The 24,136-nt window shown below is 46.5% G+C and overlaps 1 non-coding gene across 1 annotated transcript; it reads right to left on the bottom strand.

The window, feature by feature from the left end:
- Nucleotides 1-23,588: 23,588 nt before the first annotated feature.
- On the bottom strand, nt 23,589-23,661 carry TRNAR-UCU (transfer RNA arginine (anticodon UCU)). The gene has a single exon. It is a non-coding gene; the product is annotated as a tRNA-Arg (tRNA).
- Between the last annotated feature and the right edge of the window lie 475 nt (nt 23,662-24,136).

Raw genomic sequence — 24,136 nt, 5'->3', positions numbered from 1 at the left:
AGTTGGGTCACCAACCCCGCAGGTCATATCCCCAGAGTCCCTAGGATGAAGTGGAGGCCAGGTACCACAAGGAAGGCTGCTATGGTAACATCATAATTATGTACTGTAAATCTTCCTAACTATCCCCCAAAGGACCTGCAGTGATTTCCCAAGGTAACTGTTCAGTGGAGAAATAAAAATCCATACTGTCCAGGGATTATTGGACTATGGCTCTGAGCTAGCACTAATCCAGGGGACTCAGAGCAACACTATTGCCCACAGAGCAAGGGCTAAAGGAGGGCAAGTGATAAATGGAGTTTTGGCTTAAATCCAACTCATAGTGGGCCTAGGGGGCGTACAAATTTACTCTGTAGTAATTTCCCAAGTTCCTGGGTTTTCTTTTTTTTTTTTTTAATGTTTATTTGTTTTTGAGAGAAAGAGAGCATGAGTGGGGGAGGGGCAAAGAGAGGGGGACAGAGCATCCAAAGGTTGCTCCCCCCTGACAGCCGCAAGCCCAACTCAGGGCTCAAATTCACGAACCGCAAGATCATGACCCCAGCCGAAGTTGGACGCTTAACTGGCCGAGCCACGCAGGCACCCCTCAAGTTCCCGGGTTTTCAGTTGTAACAGAGGTAACCAGCAACTGGCAAAACACCCCAACTGGCCTCCTGACCTGTGGGGTGAGAATTTTTCTGTTAGGAAGGGCCAGATGGAAGGCTGGAACTCACTCTCCTTTACAATCCTAGCAGTAATAGCAAACATACATTATTTTGTGTCAGTCGGTCTTCCAAACCCTTTACGTATACTAACATTTCATTCCTCAGAACAACGTTACCAAAACAACAACAACAACAAGAACATTACGAAGTAGACACTATTATACACATTTTACAGAAAATGAAATCAAGGCATTGAAAGTTTAAGCAACTGGCCCAAGGTTGTTTGTAATTGGTGGAACCAGAATCTAAACCAGAATCCATGCTCTTAACCACTATGCTGTCCTCTCCAAAGAGCAGACCAAAACCAATACTATATGCATGGGGGACTCCCAGAAATTAGGGCTACCATCGAGACTAAAAATTCCACGGTAGTGATCCCCATCACATCCCTGATGGATGTACTTGTTTGGCTAGTGGAGGATACAGGAGGATCCTGAAAAGAAGTGGTATATATGACTTGGCCTTCAGCTGGTTCTAGGGGCACACGTAAGGTTCATGAGCAATGGTTCACACTCCTCGTATGTCTTTGCCACACTGCCTTCCTTTTCTCGACCCACACTATGGTTTCATGGGGACTCCAGCGGACAGAATTGTGTCCCTGCCGCATTCGTGCGTTGAAGTCCTAACCTCCAGTATCACAGAATGTGACTATATTTAGAGATAAGGCCTTTAAACAGGTAATTAAGGTGAAACGAGGTCATCAAGGTAAGTGATAATCCAACGTGACTGGTGTTCTTATAAGAAGAGGAGATTAGGACATAGGCCCAGAGGGAAGACTGTGTGAAGATACATGAAGAAACCAGCCAAGGAAAGAGGGCTTCAGAAGAAATCAACTCTGCCGATATCTTGATCTCTGACTTCTAAGCTTCCAGAACTATGAGAAGATAAATTTCTGCTTTTTAAGCCACCCGGCATGTGGTACTTTGTTATGGCCACCCTAGCCTGCTGATACAGGGACCTCTCTATAACCAGTTGTATTAGTCAGGGTTCCCTAAAAATTTAACCAATAAAAAGTCATATGTGGTGGGCCCTCTAATGGCCACAGGGTATGAACACATTTGTGTTCCATATAAATGCCCACCAGAGGTCATGAACTGTTCTCGAGGACTCACAATTATCATGTGAACAATATGGCTCGCTCAGGGGCCATGTAAAAAGTGGTCATGGTTGCAGAGACAGAGGCTTTCCATGGGCTCAGTTATATGGACTTCCCCTCACCAAGTCTGATCTAGCTATCAGAACAATTGAGTGTCCAATTCCAACCTGCCAAGAGCAGAGGCCAACGCTGACCACCCCCCACCTCCTCCAAATGTACCATTTTCTTTTGGCGGGAGGAGGCTCCAATCAGCCATCTGCTGGGAGGATGATTACAATGGGCCCCTTCCATCATGGAGGGTGCTGCAGTGTGGATTTATCTTCCATGCCTACAACACCTCAACAGATACCACGTTTGTGGGCCTACGCACAATCATGATATCCCATACAACACTGCTTCTGATGACAGAACTCATTTTACAGCAAAATAAGGCAAGAAAGAGCTCAAGAGAATTCACACTGGTCGTACCTTATCCCGGCCATGTCTTATTTTTCATCATCTGGAATGGTGGATTGCCTGTTCAACATCCATTTGCAGGTAGTTTCTATCTGTTCCCTTGATTTTAGCCTCTGCTGATTTCGGGGTCTGATTATTAGTCTACCAGTAGAAACTACAAGACTCCATTGAACTGAATGAATGTTGAGACTGCAGCCGAGCTATTTAAGCTACACATGTCACTGGACCAACGGGAAAAATAGGACTTTGACTGGTGTGATTGATCCTGATTATCAAGGGATGTTTGGTCGCTTTTATGCAATGCAGGCAGGGAGGATTAAGCCTGAAGGTGCGCCCCCCCCCAATACTGCAATGTTCAGTGGTAAAAGTTGATGAAAGATTACAGCAACACCATATAGGCAGGACTACAAAGGGCTCATATCTCTCAGAAATGAAGCTTTACCTCAGTCCACCAGGCAAAGAGAACTTGCTAGCTGAGAGACTGGTTGAGGGCAAGAGAAAACAGAATGGGTAGTAGAAGAAAAGTTATAAATATCAACTATGGCCTTGTAACTAGTTTCAGAAACAAAATGGAAGTGGTTGTTCATATGTTTTTCTTTCCTTATTTTGGAGTGTGTGTGTGTGTGTGTGTGTGTGTGTGTGCGTGCGCGCGCACGCGCGTGTTGTTGGTATGTTAATGTATTCTCTTTGCCCTGCCCCTTATATAGGGTGTGTTGACGGTAGTTGAAATTTACAGTTTAGCCCACAAATGACAGAATATCAGTACACGATTGTGACAAACTTAAAGAAGGATGAACATTGTTCAGCTATCATTTTTACATTTTTACATTTTCTTTTTCTGAATAAGCTCTATGGCCAATGTGGGGCTTGAACTCTGGACCCCAAGATCAAGAGTCACATGCTCTACTTACTGACCCAGCCAGGCGCCCCTCAACAGTCTTGAATTCAGAACTGGATGTGATCACGTGTGAGACTTTTGAGAAGAAGTTGAGTGGGATTTGTTTTGTACAAAGCATAGTTGTACAATGCGAAGTGGGAGCATGTGATTGTAGGAGAGGAAAAGTTTTCCCTTCTTCCCTTCTAGATTCCTGGGCTGGTCTAATAATTAAATTGACATAAGACAGATTAACAAGAGAAAAACAAATTTCATTTCATACATACGGGAGCTCATAAAAACACAAGACTCAAGAAATGACCAACGCAGGCAGCTTTTATACCTTTTAAACAAAGAAACAATACATTTGTGAAGAACCTGATGAGACAAAGAAGTTTGGGATTAGGGTAGTGAATTGGTGAAGTAACAGAGTTTGTTTATAAAGCCTTCTTGGCTCTGAATTCCCTACTTCTGGTGATAAGGATGCCTTCTACTCTCCTGGCACAGGGATGGTACCTTTCACATGGGAAATTAATTTCCTGTTTTCAGGGGGGCAGAGGGGGGTCAGAGTGTCCTTCTCGCACTGGCTCTTTCTTAAGTGACTTTATTATTTCTTCCCTCCCACCTCCCCTGCCTATGTCCTCTTTTTTTTTCACTGGGTTTTCACGCCCAACATGGAGCCCATACCCCTCTCTTAAGTAACTTTAATTCACAATAATCAATATGCCAAAGTGGCATATTTTAGGGCAGACTGCCCTGAACCCCACCTTTTTTTAAAAAAAGTAATCTCTACACCCAACATGGGACTTGAACTCACAACCCCAAGGTCAAGGGTCACATGCTCTACCAACTGAGTCAGCCAGGCACCTCTGAACCCCAACATTGTTGTTGCTGTTTGTTTTATTTAGAATTTTAAGTGTGGAAAAAGACTGTATAGGCACTCCTCATTATTTGAAACTAATCTATTACTGGAAATATGTTGGATGTCACATTTTTGGATGGCAGAATTCTATCTTTTGTTCATTTATTTTTTTTAATTTTTTTAATGTTTTTATTTATCTTTGAGACAGAGAGAGACAGAGTGTGAGGAGGGGAGGGGCAGAGAGAGAGGGAGACACAGAATCCGAAGCAGGCTCCAGGCTCCGAGCTGTCGGCACAGAGCCCGACGCGGGGCTCGAACTCACGGACCGTGAGATCATGCCCCGAGCTGAAGTCGGACGATTAACCGACTGAGCCACCCAGGCACCCCTCTTTTGTTCATTTAAATGGGAAAAATAATAATGCTTCTCATCTCATCCAAAACAATTTTCCCAAATATCACTAAAACACCAAAGGTTTCTGCATAATATAAAGCATTTATAACCCAACCGTCTAATTATTTAATATTTCATGGCGATTTCATACAGTGTGCAATGTGAATTATATTCTCCTTCCACACTGAAGGAAACACATTCTGTAACATAAATAGGACGAAGTCTTATGTTTGCATTTTATCTATTTTATTTTGTAAACTACCATACCATAATGTAACAGCGTGGTATTGAAGAAGAGATAAACACACGTATCAATGGAACAAAATAGAGTCCAGAAATCGACTTACACATATATGGCTAGCTGATACTTTACAAAGATGAAGAAGCATCTCAAAGCTTTTTTGCCTTTCAGCAAACATGTTGAAATAATTGAACGTCAATAGTCAAAAAAAAAAAAAAACAAAAACAAAAGAAAGAAAGAAAGAAAGAAAAAGAAAAATTGTGCCTTGACCTAAAAAATAACACCTTATTCAAAAATTCATCCAAACTGGATTACAAATCTAAATGTAAAACATAAAGCTGCAAACATTCTCAGAAGAAAGCACAGGAAAAGCTGTGTGTGCCCTGGGATTGAGCAAAGAGTTTTTATACATGACATAAAAGTATGATCCACAAAAGAAACAATTGGTAGATTAGACTTTATCAAAATGAAAAACCTGTGCTCTTTGGAAGTCGCTGGTAAGGAAATGAAAAGACAGGGTGATGTCAAGAATTCTACCAGCTCTGAGAGCTTACCATAGGTATAGGCTAAAAAGTTAACTGGTTACTGCTTCGCCGATATTGGCAAAAGACACAAGATTCCCGAGTCTGAGAAAATGACCTTATTGCTCCCAGCAAAGCACTTCCAGGGGATCTGCCGAGTGCCCGTGCTGGTTTCCCACGCTCCCGAAGTCCCACGGAGGTGATGCAGGAGACTTATCATGGGTGTTGGCGCACGCAGTGGACTCCAGTGTAGGACAGCAAGTGGAAACAAGCCTTGTCTGTGTGGGGGGAGACATCACCTCATCCCTCAAGGCTGTTTGCCGTGACGCAAAAACAATCTCGAGAAAAGCCAGGTGAAGAGCAGTCAGGGCCTTCCAGTCTTGGCCCGCCCGGCAAAAAAATGTGCGAAGGCACCGACGGCCCGGCCCGTGGTGGATTGCCTCCCCCAACACTGCACCCTTTAGCCCATCACATTCTTAGCCAAATTTGAATTTTTACATGAGCATGCCACTGATTCATCAGAACACCAGCGGGTGGGGTCAAATCTGCTTAATTTGTCTTATAAACGATTTTCATCCCTGCCTCCCAGAGTCCTGGTCTCACCCAACTCTGAAAAAGTCCCCGGGGACTAAGTCTTCTTTGAAACTGTAAGGATATAGTCCAAGGCCAGACTGTTAGCCATCACACATAACCCAGGGCCACCCAAGTGTCACAAGCATAGGAATTGTACTGCATCCCGTGTTGACACGTGTGACTTTTCAGGAGCTCCCATTCATGGCGTCAGGAATAAAATAGTCTCCGGCCAGCATATGCACACGAGTTTTTCTGTTTTCATAGCACGTGGAAGGGGACTACAGACTCAGCAGCAGGTCGGAGTGCCAGTGCAGCTGCCGTTTGACTCCAGTGGCAACGCCGGACCCAGGGAACAAGAGCAGTATTGATTGTCCCCTATCCTTCAGAGGTCTAACGGAATTCTCTCCCAAGCTCCTAGCGTTGGCACTTTTCCTCCACCGCCACACAGCCGCTATGTCCCGTACAAACACCTGTAACTTCGTCTTACCTTCAATCAGCCCCTGCTGTTTTCATCCCAAGCGTTGCCAAGAGATCCCTCGCTGGGGACCTGCGTTCAGTGACCAAATTGCCCCACCAAGGTGTGAGGACCCAGAGGAAGCAGAGGCAGGTAGCGTTCCAGAGCTCCACGATAGCAGATACTAATGCAGTGCGGAAAGTGCATCAAACCGTTTTGACTATTGGCCCGTTCCGGGGTGACGCCTGAGGAAAAAAGACGCACCGTTTGTCAGGCTGCAAGTGGATTGGAGAGCGGAAAGCACGCCACAGATAAGACTGATGGAAGCCGCAACACTGTGCTGGGAGTCACTGATCAGACCGGAACGGCAACCTGTGACCTGAAAACGTATCAAAAGTGGTGAGACCATTGGTAGCACCGAGAGGTACACACAGTCCGAGGTCTGATGTAGTCAACCTGTCGGGAGCGAGCAGGGTCAATGCCGAGTGCCACGTGGTCTCCTTCGTTGCAAGAGTCACAAATGTGGCCTGTCGCAGTGGCTTCTGCATCAGAAACATAGGGTCCTGTACTTTGTGCCCAGTCCCTGACGGTAGATGTGCCGCCACGTCTGATGGCAATCTGGGTAGTGCAGGCTTGATCAGCAGCTTGATTTTAGTTGGTCTCATTGGAGAACGGCCCTTTACTGTGGGCATCTCTGTGAGTGACCCAGACAGTCCCATAAGCATCCGTAGTCGGTTTCCACACTCTGTGACTCCAAAGAGAGGTGTCTTTTTTTTTTTTAAGTAGTCTCTACACCCAAAGTGGGGCTCGTACTCACAACCCAGAGATCCGGAGTCACATGGTTTTCCAACCGAACCAGCCAGGTGCCCCAAGAAAGGTGTCTTTTTAAAAAATAAAGCTTATGTATTTATTTTGAGGCGGGGAGAGAGAGAGAGAGAGAGATAGCGAGCTCAAGTGAGGGAGAGGCAGAGAGAGAGGGAGAGAGAATCCCAGGCAGGCTCTGCACTGTCAGCACAGAGCCCGACGTGGGGCTCAAACGCACCAACCACGAGATCACGACCTGAGCTGAAGTTGGACACTTAAGTGACCGAGCCACCCAGGTGCCCCGAAAGGTGTCTTTAATCTGCCAGTCTGACTCTTTCAACTGGCAGATTAAATGGCTAGGCCATCAACAACAGCCCCAGGGTCGGTAAAAATATAACAGGTTTCATCAAGGGAAGAAGGATTGGCCGAACTTGTGAGAGCAGCCGAGTCCTGCCCATGGAGCGGGAGTGTGGAGCCAGGGAGTTGATCACGCTAAATACTGACAGCCACCCCCTCACACGCACTGTAATAAATCACAGGGGAATTTGTCGACTTGTGTCAGTGCCCTGAGCGGGAGATTCTCTTCTGATGCTTTATGAGCATTTGTAGTACAAGCCTGGAACACATCACTGTCCTTATACGTTTTCACAACAGTGGATTGAATCGGTACAGAGGGCCCCATCCACAGGGTCACTTGAAGTGCTTTTCTTCACTGAGAGCTTGACCCAGACCCTAATCAGTTAAATTCAGCAGCTTTACTCAAACCCTAATCAGTTAAATTCAGCAGCTCTGGGCATTTCTCTGCCTGGGAGGAGGGAATGGGGAGGGGACAGGACTGGAGGAGGTCAGCATGAGGGAAAGGGCTGGAGGCTTTTCCTCCTTCCTCTCCTAGCCCCAAGAGGTACCTGCACATCTCTCTCCTCCCCCTGTGTCTCCTCACACACGGACACCTCAAGCCCTTGGCCACGTCTGTGACCAGCGCCCTTTGCTGGGGACTCGGATGCTTGTTGCCAACAGTCATAAAAGCTGAAGTCCTCCCCCCTGCAAGTTCCCCTCCGTACCCCTTTATAAAGCAGCTGAAATCCTGGTGGAGGAGGAAGCAGTCATCCGGGGGTGTGGAGGGAGACAGAGGTCTGCAACAGTAAGCCAAGCTTCCGATTCTGAATGGCTGCCCACTTGGGCTCAACAAATGAACATCTGATGTTTTTCATTACCTACCTACCTACCTACCTGTTCATCCTTGGTTCTGACACTGTATTTCGACTTCGGTGACCCCTTTGAATCAGCCACCATAGTCATAGTCACTTCTATGCAGGGCTCCATGGCTTGCTGTCCTACTGTCATGGTAACAACCCTTCCTCTGCCCACCCAGAAGACAGGGATCAAGAACTAAGGTACTCAAGTTCCAGAAAAAGAGATCACACTTGTAGTTACCAGGGGCAGGGGTGGTGGCAGGGAGGTGCCCTTGGGGAAGGTGCTCAAGAGGTGCAAACTTCCAGGTATAAGACAAGTAAGTACCAGGGATGTAATATACAACATGATGACTACAGCTAACACAGCTGTGCGATAGGGAAGTTGTTAAGAGAGTGAATCCTAATTTTACCGACTGGTCCATCATGGCTACTAACTCTGGAAATGGAACAGGTGAGCCCTTGCGCTGTGGGGCCAACTGCTCTGGCCCAGAGAATCCTGAGGGTGCTGGACAAATCGAGACCACAGCTCCTGGTGGAGTTTGCCAAATTGTTGCCAAACTCTGGCAAGTTCGTCACGAGAGAAGCCAACTAACTCAAGAGACAAAGGTTTGGAAAAGAGAAAGAGAGAAATGTATTTCAGGTGCCAACATCGGCGGGTGGGAGGGAGGTATGGGGGTGGGGGTGCGGTCCGTATGTATTCAGCCCATGATCGAGGGCAGGGAAGGGGATGTGTTGGGTGTGGTCTTCTAGGCATCCATTCCGCTGCTGTCGGGGCTTTTCTGGTCTGGCGGTTGGAATGTTCCAGTCATTGTCAATGCCCCAAGAAAATGCAATAAGAAATAAGCGCAATGGGTTCTAGTTGAAGCATGAGTTAAGCGGTCTTGTCTCTTTTTGATTGTAACTGTTGGGGTCTACAGATGAGCAGGAGGGCTCGCTAACACTGAGAGTTCTGTCGTCACAAAGAAAACATTTTTTTCTCCATTTCTTTCTATTGTATCTATATGAGATGATGGATGTTAACTAAACCTATTGTGGTAATCATTTCGCAATATATGTAGGCCAAGCCTTTATGCTGTCCACCTGAAACTCATACAGTGATCCCACTAAAACCACAGGAGCAGAGGGAGGACTATGGTACCCAGTGGAGTTTTCCACAGTTGGAGTGTGCACTGATGTGGGAAACAAAGGCAAGACAAAAAATTCACTTTCCTTACTACTTACAGCCCACTGACAAGTCCTTGAAACAGGCAGACTGCTCGATGTTGACACTTTGCTAAGGGCGAAAGGCAATCTTAGCTTAACATTATCCTGACCTCCAGGATCCTGTTAAGTCTTCTTTTTTTTTAATTTTTAAAAAAATGTTTATTTATCTTTGAGAGAGAGAGAGAGAGAGAGAGAGAGATCGAGCAGGAGAGGAGCAGAGAGAGGGAGATACAGAATCCGAAGCAGGCTGCAGGTTCTGAGCTGTCAGCACAGAGTCCGATGCGGGGCTTGAACCCACGAACTGTGAGATCATGACCTGAGCCGAAGTCGGACACTTAACCGACTGAGCCACCCAGGTGCCCCATAATATATAAAAACCCTTTGGAAACTTCCTTTATCTCTACACGCCCCCCCCATATATGTGAACAATTATCCTCCAAGCATACGGCCCACTGACATATATCTGAAGGGTCTCATGACTAACAGTTTACTAGACACTAGTAAATGACCCCTCAAGGTCCTGGAAACCTTGCTTCCAAATTCCTTAAAGACTTAGGCTATCCCTAACTCCCTCCCAACTTGCAAGTATATAATCAGCCATGCCTCACAACCCCAGTACAGCTCTTTCTGCCCACAAGTCCTGTGCCTGTACTTTAATAAAACTGATGGGGTTTTGGAGTGGTGGGGGTCAGGAGCTGAGAGCCAAAAAGAATTTTGGAGACGTCTCTGGTGCAAAAAGGTGATCTTACTAAAGCACGGGGATAGGACCCAGGGGCAGAAAGAGCTGTACTGGGGTTGTGAGGAGGGACTGATTATATACTAAGGAATTGGGAGAGAGGAAGGTAAAAGAGAGGCCTCCAGAAGGCTTTGATATGCTAAAGAGGACTCCTAAGATGCCAGAGGCCTTGCTATTGTCCAGAAGCTAAGGTTGTTTTCTGGGTGGTAAGGTATTAACATTAAGACAGTAGGCAGTTCTGGAGAAATGTTACTCTGCCTATCTCAAGGATGTGTCAATGGGCTGCAGGCTATAAGCAATTGAATTTGACTGCCATTTCCTTCTTGCCTTTGTTCCCCACATCACTATGGAGGGGAGGGTGATATTGGAGCTCCAGAAAACGGAGTCTGTAGGTTTCTGGAGATTAAGCTATTGACAAGATTGCCTTTTTCTTGTAATGTACTAAGACATTTGTAAACGGATGGAGACTTGTCCTGCAGGACTGTGACCTCTATCAGTTAACTATTGGTTTTTCCCTTTCCTTAGTTCTTGGGCAGCCAGGAGTGCCCGAGGAAAGTCACATATATCCCACCTGGGCAGGGGGAGGCGGGTTGCGGGGTATCAGCTTGCCTTATGCTCCCTCATCAAAACCGCCTGTTTGCACCGAAGATGTCTCAAGAATTCTTTCCTGACCTCTGAACCCCAACCTTTCCACATCACGCGCTGTCGTTAAAATTATAAATGTTCAGGCTTGAAGCCTCCCACCTGTGAGTCCGTGTGAGGATGAAGAGAGAGCCCGGGGCTTCTGCTCAGGGGCTTGGGGTGATCATTTCCTTCTGGCCATCCCTCATCACAAGCAGTGGCTTACCCTGGGTGTGTGTGTGTGTGTGTGTGTGTGTGTGTGTGTGTGTGTGTGTCGGGGGTGTACCCATTCTGGGCCTGATGCACTTGTGTCTGCTTTTGCGGTGAGACAGGAGGCAGGCCACCTCGGCATTTCACTGTTGCAGCCCAGAGAGAATGGCCGAGGAGTGGAGTGTGTGCTTTCCAAGATGTAGGACATCCTTATCATGGCAGCAAGCTTCTTGTCAGCTTCCCTTTACCCCCACTCCCCACCACACCCCAGTTCACGATAGAAGAAACAGGGTAGCTGAAGAGCCTAAGGGGAGGCAACGTTTAACCTCATCAGCAGTGACGGGGAGCACATTTCGCCACCCCAAAATACACTTCTTTGGCATATTTATTATTCTCCCCAAACCCAGTTATAAGTTACCATTTTGTGATGAGGTTTTTGGGGTGATGGGGTTGGTTCGGAGCCGACGGCCAAAAAAAGAATTCTTGAGACGTCTTTGGTGCGAAAAAGGTGATTTTATGAAAGCACGGGGACAGGACCCGTGGGCCGGAAGAGCTGCCCTGGGACCATGAGGAGAGACTGGTTCTATAGTTGGGAGTTGGGGGACCTAAAACCTAGGGGAAGTTTCCAGAGATTTTCATATGCTAAAGAAGACTCCCAGGCTACTGGAGGCCTAGCTATTGTCAAGCTAAGATTGTTTTTCCCTCTAGTTAGGCATTAACATTAAGACAGTAGGGGGTTCCCGGAGAAAGGTCACACTCCGTATTTGCCTCAAGGATGTGTCAAAGGGCTGAAAGTTATAAGGAAATTTAATTTGACTGCCATTTCCTTCTTGCCTTTGTTCCCCACCTCACTATGGAGGGGAGGGTGATGTTGGGGCTCCAGGAAACTGAGTCCACAGATTTCTGGAGATTAGGCTATTGATAAGATTGCCCTTTGCTTGTAGTTTACTGAGATATTTGTAAACTGATGGAGATTTCTGTCCTGCAGAACTGTGATCTCTATCAGTTAACCATTCGTTTTCTTTCCTTTCCTTTGTCCTTGGGCAGCCAGGCGTGCCTGAGGAATATCACACATATCCCAAGGCGGGGGTGGCATTTGTGGGGTATCAGCTTGCCTTATCCCCCTCATCATTTTGTATCGGACATTTCCATTTATAGGAGAAATCTCCATTTGTAAGAGTGTCTCCTCCTCTGTTCCAGGAAGAGGGGGATGGCTCGAAACCTATAGAAACTTTTACCAGTGGAAAGGGTAACGATTTAAATCTGCATAACTTAAACTTAACAAACTTACCCTGGCCCACCGTACTTTTCCCCATTGTTAGCCTCCCCAAACTGACTCCCCACCCCCAACATCTTCCTCTTTTTTAGTTTATTTACTTTTTTTTTTTAGTAATCTCTATACCCCATGTGGGGCTTGAACTCACGACCCTGAGATCAAGAGTCACATGCTCTCGTAACTGAGCCAGCAGGCACTCCCCCCTTTTGTCTTCAGCTGAAGGCGGAAGTTAAGGTGATGCCTTCAGCCATTTTGTAGAGTTACCCTGGTTTCCTGGGTCTCTTCCCACATACACCAGAGATACACATTGTTAGTAACAAAAAACCAAGTCCATTTAAAAGATTCAATTGGCTTTATTAACCGATTCATGAATTGGGCCCCATCCCATCTAGCAAATAGAGGGCGCTTCAAGGAGTCCCACAAAGTGGAAGGTTTTAACAGGGGGGTGGGGCAAGAAGTCACTAGGGAAAAAACAAAGCCAAAAAACCCCAAAAGATTGTTCCAGACAAGGTGGCTTTACTTTCGGGGGGGGGGGAGGGGGGGAGAAGCAAGGGGTCTTATGCAGATTACCTCACCTTTCTTTGGAGAATCAGGACGCTGACTCCTTGGTGCTGACCGAAAAATTCCTGACTGTTTAAGACCACATTTCTGGGGGGAGGCTGAAACTGCAGTTAGATTAGGTATTCACCCCCAGTTCGGCAACTCGGTCTACGTGACACCAACTTGGGCCTGGGGTTTTCTTGTTAAAGAACATGTTATTAAACTTTCGTTTTTTCTCCTGCTAATCTGTCTCAACCAAGAAAGAATCCACTGAGAATATAAGCAAATGGGCATTTAGTTGGGCAACTAAAATTGCAATTTGGGAGACACAGACTCCGGTAGAGACACTAGATTCGTGTTCGCAGGAAGATTAAGAGGGGGCCGAGTTCCAACGGCTAAGTGCCAATCCTAGTTCTCCTGTAGGTCCTCAAAGCAAAACAGGGATTGAAACAAGGTTAACTGGGATTGGTTGGGTTAATATGTAAATGTGGGACTGAAATTTGTTCCCGGGTTGGCTTTCACAGTGGAGAATGTGAAGGGAGTTAAGTCCAGGCTGAGGGCTGCACCCGGCTTGAGAAGTTTATCGTTTACAGTTTCACCCACTGAGGACGCGCATAAATTCTGCCTCCTTCGTGGCCTCCCTACCCTCTTTTAAGAGAGATTCTCTTCGGTAGGCTGGCTTGCTCGGTTTGGAAATCTACTTTTACATCTGTTTTACATCAATTGAATTAATAGACCAGCCAAAGAACCTAGGAGGTGGAAAGGAATTTTTGTTTTCTTCCCAACAGTAGCTAAGGAGCATGCCCCTTACATTCTATTTATTACACACTACCCGGTTTATTTCCTCTGCAACCCGTATCTGCGGGCTTATTGGTGTCTTATTCCCTGGGTTTCCAGTGTCCGGAGCGTGAGGCCGAATCAACGCTCAATAAATATTTGTTCTACATCTGATTGTTGAAGAGGTACAATTTAAACCAACTATGATGTAATATGTTGCCTGTCACATTGGCAGAGATTTCGAAAGATAGTGCTACAAAGAAAACCGCAGGGCCATAATGGAGCCACTAAACTAAGGCCCCAAGTCAGTAAACCCAGGATTAATACCCAACCCGACTGCAGCTTCAACCATCCTAGGAATGTAACCTTTCGCCAGTCAACACGGGAATTTCCTGGTCAGCACTAGGAAATTTACTGATAGACGCTTTCCGTTTCCTTTAGGAGGATGACCTTGCCTAAAACAATGGATTCTTTGCTATAATAATTTCCTTTTTTCCCCTGCTCCCTCTTTACTTTTAAAAACCTTTCCCGTTCCGTAGCCCTCTGGATCTCCTTTCTGTTTGCTAGATGGAATGCTGTCCGATTCATAAGTAGTTTAATAAAGCCAATTAGATCTTTAAATTTTACTGGGTTGAATTTTGTTGTTTTAACAATAGGAACAGCGTTGCAAATGACAGGGCAAAGAGTATCTGTCACCCTCTTTGTGGAAAGTAACTTGGCAATGTGTGTCCCGAACCTAAAAGCCTGGCATTGCCTTTGAGCCGGCAATCCCTCTTAGAGTCATCGATAACTTACAATGAAGGGCTTATCAATGATGTTGAAGGGGAGCAGACTTTGCTGTCCCCAATTATTTTGCCTCTTTGGCATATTTATTTTGGGCTGATTATTTTTGAGAGGCTGCAGACATAGGAGAGGCTCTGAAAACAAAGAAGTTACCCCTTCATAAAAGACATTTACATTTACTTATTTCTAAATGTTTATTTATTTATTTTGAGAGAGAGAGCACAAGCAGGGGGAGGGGGAGAGAGAGAGAGAGAGGAGAAAGAGAATCCCAAGTAGGCCCTGCAATGTCAGCGCAGAGCCCGTAGGCCCTGCAATGTCAGCGCAGAGCCCGACAAGGGGCTCGATCCCACGCACTGTGAGATCATGACCTGAGCCGGAGTCGGACGCTTAACCGACTGAGCCACCCAGGCGCCCCCAAATTTTTTTCATTTTAGAGGGAGCACGTGTGTGTGTGGGAGAGGGACAGAGGGAGAGAGAGAGAGAAAGAGAGGGAACTCCAAGTAGGCTCCATGCTCAACGTGGAGTCCAACATGGGGCTCGATCCCACGACCCTGGTATCAAGGCCTGAGCTCACATCAAGAGTCACTCAACCAACTGAGCCACCCAGGCACTCTAGAAATCTCCATTTGAATGGGTTTCTCCTTCGCTGTACCAGGAAGGGTATGACTCTGAATCTCCAGAAACTTACCAAAGGAAAAGACAGCAACTTAAATCTGCATAATAACCTTATCCTTGTTTACTGTGCTTTTTCTCATAGCCTCCCATAACTGGCACCTCCTGCCTCCAACATCATTATCTTTAGCTGGAGATAGTATTTAAAGTGGTAGCTTAGGCCATTTGGGGGAATTAGTCCATTTTCCTGGATATACATATTATTTAAATTGTTTTTCTTCTGTTAATCTTTTATTTTTTTAAGGTTATTTATTTGTTTTGAGAGAGAGAGAGCACTAGCAAGGGAGGAGCAGAGAGAGAGAAGGAGAGAGAGAATCCCAAGCAGCGTCCACACTGTCACTACAAAGCCCAACTTGGGGCTTGAACTCACAGACCGTGAGATCAGGGCTTGATCTGAAATCAAGAGTCGGATGCTTAACCACCTGAGCCGCCCAGGCACCCCTCTATCTTTTATTATCAGGGAGAGTTCTGAACTTATAATCTAGAAAGTTAGAGGGAAAATTTTTCCTCCCCTTCTGTATGTACAAAAATTTAACCACAATGATGTTAGATAGGTGTTTTTTTTGATAATTAAATAGAAAATAATGCCATAGAAGGATATATAACACCTAGGAAAGATTTTTACAAGATTTTGTTACAGAGTAGAAACAAGATAGTATGTAGAGAAATAGTACATTTAAAAAGTTTTATTTACATTTAGGTAAAGGGGAAAAAGAATGTAAACAAAATGTAATGTTCTGAGTGGTTATCAGAGGTATGGGCTATCAGGTGATTTTTATTTTCTACTCTTGGTTTATCTATATTTTCCAAATGTTGCATACTTTGTCATAAGAAAGAGACAGTTAGTGGGGTGCCTAGGTGGCTCAGTCGGTTGGGCAAGCGACTTCGGCTCAGGTCATGATCTCACTGTTCATGGGTTCGAGCCCCGCATGGGGCTCTGTGCTGACAGCTCAGAGCCTGGAGCCTGCTTCGGAGTCTGCGTCTCCCCTTCTCTCTGCCCCTCCCCTGCTCATGCTCCGTGTCTCTCTGTCTCTCAATAATAAATAAAAGTTAAAAAAATTAAAAACGTGGATATTTCTCAAGACATTAAAAAAAAAAGAGAGAGACAGAGAGGGAGACAGTTAGAATTTACTAAACTAAGGCAGTTTTGCCCCCTGGTGGCTCATTCAGTAATCGTCTGTCTTTAGTCCGAGGGAGGAATGTCGTCATCCACCCAAATTAGAGAGTAGACAAAACTGCAGGCTTTAATCCCAAGGCAGAACTTTCAAGATTCACAAGTCCTTTGGTAGGACAAGCGGTTGGGCCCTAAAGGAGTGGTTCCGTGGAAGTCTAATTGTTACCTTTGACTATATGACAACATGCTCTCAGCTGCCACGAGACAGAAGGAGACACCAACAGCAGGAAGAGAAAAGAGGTTCCTGAATCAGCCGGGCACTTGCGCCGGGGCCCCTGCAATCGCCGGATAGAGGGGGCAGGAGATCGGAATTGGGGCTGGTGCCTTGGGGCTGGAGAAGAGGGGAGCCGCTGAAGCGAAAGCAGGGCAGAACGGATTTGGGGACTGTCTATGAGGCACCAGTAAGAGCGTGGGCATGAAGAGCACTCCCCCCGAGTGCTCTAATATAGGCTACAAAACTGGGGGCCGGTGGTGGAACCAGTAAGAGAACCGACGGGAGCAAATGGGAAGGTAAGGAGCTCAGTTAAGGACCAGAGGCCACTGAATCCGGTCACGCAACCAAAGCCTTCTCACAGACATGTCCTACATCATCATGATATCAAGGGCCACCTTCCTCTCCTTCAGGTTCTTAGGGGTCCATGGTTCCTCTTCAGGGGCCCAGGGAGACCCTCACGTTTTCCATAAATAGTGATTTCCCAGCTGACCTCTCCTTATCCATCGAGTGTAACAGGAAACGGTTAGCACTGGGTCCGGGTCTGGGCCTGGGGATGCCCCTATCTTAGGACTGTCAGGTTTTCCCAGGGGGAGAAACATAAGGGGGAGAGGAGAGAACTCACTGACATAGGAGCACTCTCCCAGGGTTCAAGGTTTAATGTCCTGGCAATGACCTGTGGATCCAGTCCTGCTTGAAGCTGGAGAACAGGGGAATGGGGCGGACAAACAATGGCTGCAATCAATGAAGTGAACATGCCAGAACAGATTACATATTGGGGAAGGAATCAGAAAGTTCAAGGTGTCACAGATGTGGCAATTTTATAGTGAAGTTACAATGTGAGCCCAGATAATCTGCTACCTGGCTATGTTCCCTGGAGGGCCCAGGAGACAGTCGTTCACCAGGAAGGCACCAGTAAGCAGGGGCACCAGTTTCCCTGTGAAGGTCAATGGTGGTTGTCGTCGTCTGTAGACCAGGACTGACAGTAGGAGATGCTGTGGTGGAGCTGGGCCCCCTTACGTCAATGAAGGTTCTGGCAGGAGCCAATGACGATACTTAACTGGCCTAGGCAAGATCGAAGTCATTGATACTTAACTGGCCTAGGCAAGATCGAAGTCATTATCAAAATAGGCCCTGTCGTGGGCTGAATTGCGTCTTCCCCAAGTTCATGTGTGGAAGTCTTAACCCCTAGTACCTCAAACGACTGTGTTTGGATACAGTTTGAATAGTGTTTTTGAAAAGATAATTAAGGCAAAATGAGATCATAGAGGTGGGTCCTAATCCAATATCTGGTGTCCTTACAAGAAGAGGAGATCAGGACACAGACACCCACAGAGGGAAGACATGTGAAGACACGGAGAAAGCAGCCATCTATAAGCCACGGAGAGAGGCCTCAGATGAAACCAAACCTCGTGACGCCTTGATGTCAGATTTGTAGCCTCCAGAGCTGTGAGGAAATACATTCCTGTTGTTCAGTCACCCAGTGTGTCGTACTTTAATATGGCAGCCTGAGTAGACTAATAAAGGCCACAAAACTGGAGAAGCAACCAGAATGCCTTGACCTGCAGTAATCTGTAGTGATGGTGAATAGACATGGTATTCTTAGGGACAAGCGAGAGTGTGGCCAACTAGGGTGATAGTTGACTTGTACACGCCCTAGAAATTTCAATGCGGGGAGCAAAAGGCCGGTGTCAGCCATTGCAACAGAAAATCATGATCCTTCGTCCAGTTTCGAGATCTAAGTCAGTTCACAGACCCAGAGTCCAGCAATTGAAGGGAAGGATGAGTACCTTTGGGGAAGCACTCTGCAGTGCTATGGAAATCATATGTAATGAATATTCCCCCAATGCTTCTCCAAAGGTTCCAGTGTCCATTTACCTTCAGTTACACTGGGAAGGAGGTTCAAGCAAGCTGGTTACTCACCAAGGCCAGCACTCATATGACGAGGAGAACAAAGAAGCTGTAGGTGGAAACAGGACAGTAGTATGTTGCCATGGACTGAATATTTGTGTCCTCCCACAATTCATATTTTGAAGCCTTCACTTTCTTTTTTTTTTTAATTTTATTTATTTTATTTTATTTTATTTTTTCAATATATGAAATTTATTTTCAAATGGGTTTCCATGAAGCCTTCACTTTCAAGGTGATAGTGCATGGACCAAGAAATGGCTATGTGAGGATATAACCAGGGAGGGAGCCCTCACCAATCACCACCAGAATCTGGTCATGCTGTCTCCGTGATTTGGGACTTCCAGGTTCCAGAGCAATGAGAAATACATGTTTGTTGTTGTTGAAGCCACCCGGTCTATGGTATTTGTTATGGCAGCCTGAACCAACTAAGACTTATCTCAGAGTCAGACAAATCATCATCAGTGAGTATCCAGAAGGCAGACATCAAGGTGAGACAGTGCGTCAAAAGCAGTTAATACCCAGCAGCACAGAAGTGCGCGTAATTCTTGGCAATTCTGTTACCTGATCGTTTAAGCTCGACTTGTGATAACTTTAAAAAAATATTTGCATGAATTCCTGAGTCTAAAGCTGTCTGATTACATTCTTTTCTATCATTGGTCTCTTGGTCGCTATCAATACCAGGGTCCTGGACTATACAAACTTGAGTGTTGACTCATTTGCAGTCCTTTTGTTTCTACAGTTTGTTTGTTTGTTTTTTTTTTTTTGGAATGATGCCACATTCTATGATATCTCAACTGCCTAGAAAGTATCATCATTTAATAAAACCATCTTGTTCATTTAAAATGCAAGTAGTGGTGCGCCTGGGTGGTTCAGTCAGTTAAGCATCTGACTCTTGACTTAGGTTCAGGTCATGATCTCATGGTCGTGAGGTGGAGCCCCGTGTCCAGCTCGCTCTCTCTCTCTCTCTCTCTCTCTCTTTCCCTCTGCCCCTCTCCTCTCCTGCTTGCTCTCATCCCCCCGCCCCATCTCAATCAATCAATCAAATAAAATGCAAGTAGCTGGAGAAAATAGACCCACAGCATCAAGATGTGGCTTGGCCAATATCTTCACCAAAGAAACAAAGATTATACACAGTGGCTGCAGCATTTTTGCTAATTCATATCAGCTTAACAAAGTTTTATGGCATTTCCTGGCACCCACCTTTTAACACAGAAAATCCTCGGGCCTAGTGAATCCTGATGAGACGATCTTAGCATGGCTTTGCGAGCCCCCGTGCAACTGGATTGGCTTAAAGGATGGTGTTGCTCGCAGCTTAAAATCTTCGTAAATGAATGCTGAGTGTTTGTTGTTATTCTTACACGAATGCTCTGAAGAAAGGAATTTTCATATTGACATTAATGGGATTCCTGCAACACTTTAATAAGTCGTGCAGCAGGCACTTAGCGAGGAGCTTAAGGTGGAGTTTTTTTCCCCTTCTTCTAGGGCTACAGTAACCATATATATTTTTTAAGATTTTATTTTATTTATTTATTTATTTAAAAAAATTTTTTTTTCAACGTTTATTTATTTTTGGGACAGAGAGAGACAGAGCATGAACGGGGGAGGGGCAGAGAGAGAGGGAGACACAGAATCGGAAACAGGCTCCAGGCTCTGAGCCATCAGCCCAGAGCCCGACGCGGGGCTCGAACTCACGGACCGCGAGATCGTGACCTGGCTGAAGTCGGACGCTTAACCGACTGCGCCACCCAGGCGCCCCTAAGATTTTATTTTTAAGTAATGTCTACACCCAACATGGGGCTCGAACTTACAGTCTTGCGACCACGAGTCGCAGGCTCTGCCGACTGAGCCGGCCAGGTGCCCCTATCGTAACCATATTTTTAAGATTATTGTTTTCTATCACGGAAGAGAGTTTTGTGCTGTACATAAACTGAGTACCACATGTGTTTTTTTTTTTTTTCAACCTGTCGACTCATACTGAGTTATGCCCTCATACGGAAGGGAAAACCTTTATGTTAGATCTGAGGGCCAAGGCCCAGTTTACTGCAGTGGGGCCACCCAGACAGTGACGATCTGAGAAGTAAAGCTGGAGTCTTCCCATAAAGAGTGGCAACAGGCATGAGGGACGGATACAGCTGTAGAGTCCCAAGCAAGGAGGTGGCTTTCGGTTAGGGTGTGTGGTCAGAGTGAGTTGAGGGGTTCCAACTGGAAGTGACAAGAAGTTTATCTTTTTTTAATGTTTATTTTTGAGAGAGAGAGAGAGAGAGAGAGAGCAGGGGAGGGGCAGAGAGAGAGGGAGACACAGAATCTGAAGCAGGCTCCAGGCTCTGAGCTGTCAGCACAGAGCCCGATGTGGGGCTCGAACTCACAAATCATAAGATAGTGATGTGAGCCAAAGTGGGACGTTTAACCTACTGAACCACCCAGGCACCGGGAAGTATATCTTGACAGAATCTTAAAGCAGGGAATGAACCAGAGCCTGTGCAGATTTATGCTGAAGAAGCAGGCCCCTGGTAGCTAAAGAGGGAGGAAAGTCACCAAATGGGAAGGATACAGAGACCTAACACTTACACTGGACGCCCTTGAGTCTCCACTGGAATCTCACTGTTACCGCATGATGACGTCTTCTCCTCCCCACGTCCTTGACACACACATGTCATGGACGGCACATAGGTCTCAGGGTTGAGTGGACCTGCCTTCAAGTCATGGTCCTGTCATTTATTTATCTGCTCTGTGACTTTGGACACACTACGTGCCCTCTCTGTTCTTCAATTCCTTCATCCATAAACTAGGAATAACAAGAATACTTACCTTATAAGGTGTTTTTAGGATTAATAGAGGCATTGAAAGTGTAACAGATTGGGATGCCTGGGCGGCTCAGTTGGCTAAGCGTACCGCTTCAGTTCAGGTTATGATCCCACGGTTCGTGGGTTCGAGCCCTGCATCAGGCTCTGTGCTGACAGCTCAGAGCCTGGAGCCTGCTTCAGATTCTCTCTCTCTCTCTCTCTCTCTCTCTCTCTCTCTTCCCTTACCCTACTCATGCTCTATCTCTCTCTACCTCTCTCTCTCAAGAATAAATAAACATTAAAAAAAAATTTTTTAACGTTTATTTATTTTTGAGACAGAGAGAGACAGAGCATGAACGGGGGAGGGGCAGAGAGAGAGGGAGACACAGAACTGGAAGCAGGCTCCAGGCTCTGAGCCGTCAGCCCAGAGCCCGACGCGGGGCTCGAACTCCCGGACCGCGAGATCGTGACCTGAGCTGAAGTCGGACGCTTAACCGACTGAGCCACCCAGGCGCCCCTAAAAAAAAATTTTTTTTAAAAAAGAAAGTGTAACAGTTTATTGAGGTGTCTCAACTCACTGGGGTTCATATGTAAAATGGTTTCATTTTATTTATTTCCTATTTCCCAGTAGATAGCCCTCAACTGCGCTGTGCCCCTGATGGAGGCATAATACCACATTCTGTTGAGGTGTGAAACTCATTGCCCTCGTACTATGCTGGTTTTTGGCCAGACCATGGGTCAATCTGATCTATCCTTTGGGGACAATTCCTGGCCTTGCAGACATAAGCCATATACGCAAGAATCAGGACATCCAGGGGCCTATTCTTGGCCCTGCCTGCCAGTCCCCCAGGCCTCCACTGCTCCAGAAGCTTCTTCCTCTCTGCCCCGGCAGCAGCAAGTACAGTGCCAGCGCGTTCTCTTCACAGGTTTCAGGGAAACCCCGTCTTAGTGAGACGCTGGGTCACTTCCAAGCCTTACTTTTATGAGCAGGTCTCTTAGAGTGTCTCCTCTCTCTGCTTGGGGAAGGAAAACGTTGTGAAGCCCCAAATTAGACCTCTTATATCAGCTGGGCACTGGGGCAGAGAGCTGGTTTCTCCCCAGCGAGATCGGGGGGGCTGGTGGCTGGTCCTAACAGCTGCTGGTCCTCTGAACTCAGAATATGGGGTAATGAGTGTCTTTTGCCTCAAGTTTTGGGCCCTGAGCTGCGGTCCCTGAAATATAGGCATCAGACCAGTGGTCTCCAGGGGCTCCAGATGGGGCTAGGGCATTGACTGGGAAGGGGTGTGCAGAAACTTCTGGAGGTGATGGAACATTCCACATCTTACTCTGGTGGCGATTCTGTGATACAATTCACGGGACCGTGCACCTAAAAAGGGTGAATTTTACTGAATCTAAATTATACCCTAATCAAAGGGAAATAAAAAGCCAGGGGACAGGGAAAATCGTCTCCTCGGGGAACAGTATCCTATCGCAAGGGCAAGCGCTTGCGCCTGGCACATAACAGTCAAGAAATGGTGGCTCCTGTCCCCGGTGTGGGCCAGCTGTACTCCTCAAAGTACGCATCTAGTCACCCTGTCGCTGCCTCTCCTGGGCTGTCCTGTGATTGTGAGAGTGGCACCTCTAATGCCCACGCTGGTGAGGTTCCTATTTCGGTGCGTCTCTGGCAGAGGGAGGGCCGCTTCAGCGTTCCTGCAGGGGGTTCCTGAAGGCTGGGAGCCGGGCGGAGGTGCAGAAGCCCTCCAAAGAGGAAACAACCCTGCCTACGACCTCCGGGGAGACTGGCCGGGTCGGTACTTTGGGCCCTGCCCTCCACGCTGCCTTTCCCGACCCTCCTGCACAGACGCAGGACCTCACCCTGAGCCAGACCCACTTATTCTCATATGGAGCATGCCTCCCTGTTTTCAACGGAAAGTTTAAAATATTTTATTTCCATATTTCAAGCTCTTCGGGCTTGACACTTTGGAAAAGGAGGCCTTGCCCGAGGCTTTCGAAGAGCAGTTATAGAGGAAATGCGTGACCGCCTGGGGCGGGCAAGGGGTCCGTAAAAGTCAGATGTCAACTGGGATCACTCTGTCACGGGAGATTCTCATATAATTGGCTTAACCCCCTGTCCCACATCCACAGGGACCCTACCATGTGTCTGGGCACTCTGAGGAGAACCTGCTTTTCTCCTAATTATACACCTCTGGCTCCAAGTTCTTGCTTGGGCTGAGTTAGCTCAGGGAACAGATGTTCTCACCATCTCACCCGCACTAACCCTGTTCCCCGCCCTGGAGACTGGGGACTGTAGAAATTAAGAGCTCTGCCCTGGCTGCACATTTGCGTCACCTGTGGAGCTTTTAAAACTCCCAATGCCAAGGCTGTAACCTGAGCCGGTTCCATCAGAATCTCTGGCAGTGGAACCCAGGCATCAGTATTTTTTAAAGCTCTCCAGATGCCAGTGTTGTGCAGCCAAAGTTGAGAAACAGTGGTTTCGAAGTTCAGACAGACTTGGGTTCATTTTTTTTTTTTTTTTTAAGTAGGCTCCGTGCCCAACATGGGGCTTGAACTCATGACCCTGAGATCAGAAGCCACATGCTCTACCGACTGAGCCAGCCAGGCGCCCCGACCTGGGTTCATTTCTTACAACTACAAGTGAATCTATAATTAAGTCAAAGTGAAAAGTTCTTTGGAAAGCCAATTTCACAGAGAAATAAGTGTGGGATGATTGATTCGCTTTCTATTCATGCCCTCAAAAGGATACACACATAGATATGTGTTTCTCTATGCTTAAAATTTTCCAGAAGGCCATACAAGGTATGATTAGTAGCAGTAGTTTTGTGGCCCTGTGGTAAGGAGACCTCCTTTTCAATATACATCCTCTTATACTCTCAATTAGTTTAACAATGTGTATATTTCCTTTTTGATTTTATCCATTTTTTCAAGTTTTTTTTTTAAAGTAATCTCTGTACCCCAAGTGGGGCTCAAACTCACAACCCCAAGATCAAGAGTCACACGTCCCCCCCCCCAACTGAGCTGGCCAGGTGCCCCTCCTTTTTAATTTTAAAGAAAAATTAGGGACGCCTGGGTGGCTCAG

This window comes from Lynx rufus, unplaced genomic scaffold (genome assembly GCF_022079265.1).
Source record: "Lynx rufus isolate CCGP_SWC_20201006 ecotype Redwood Valley unplaced genomic scaffold, mLynRuf1.p SCAF_19, whole genome shotgun sequence".
Classification (NCBI taxonomy): domain Eukaryota; kingdom Metazoa; phylum Chordata; class Mammalia; order Carnivora; family Felidae; genus Lynx; species Lynx rufus.
The sequence above is the reverse complement of the archived record's forward strand: the minus strand, read 5'-3'. Positions and strand labels throughout refer to the sequence as shown.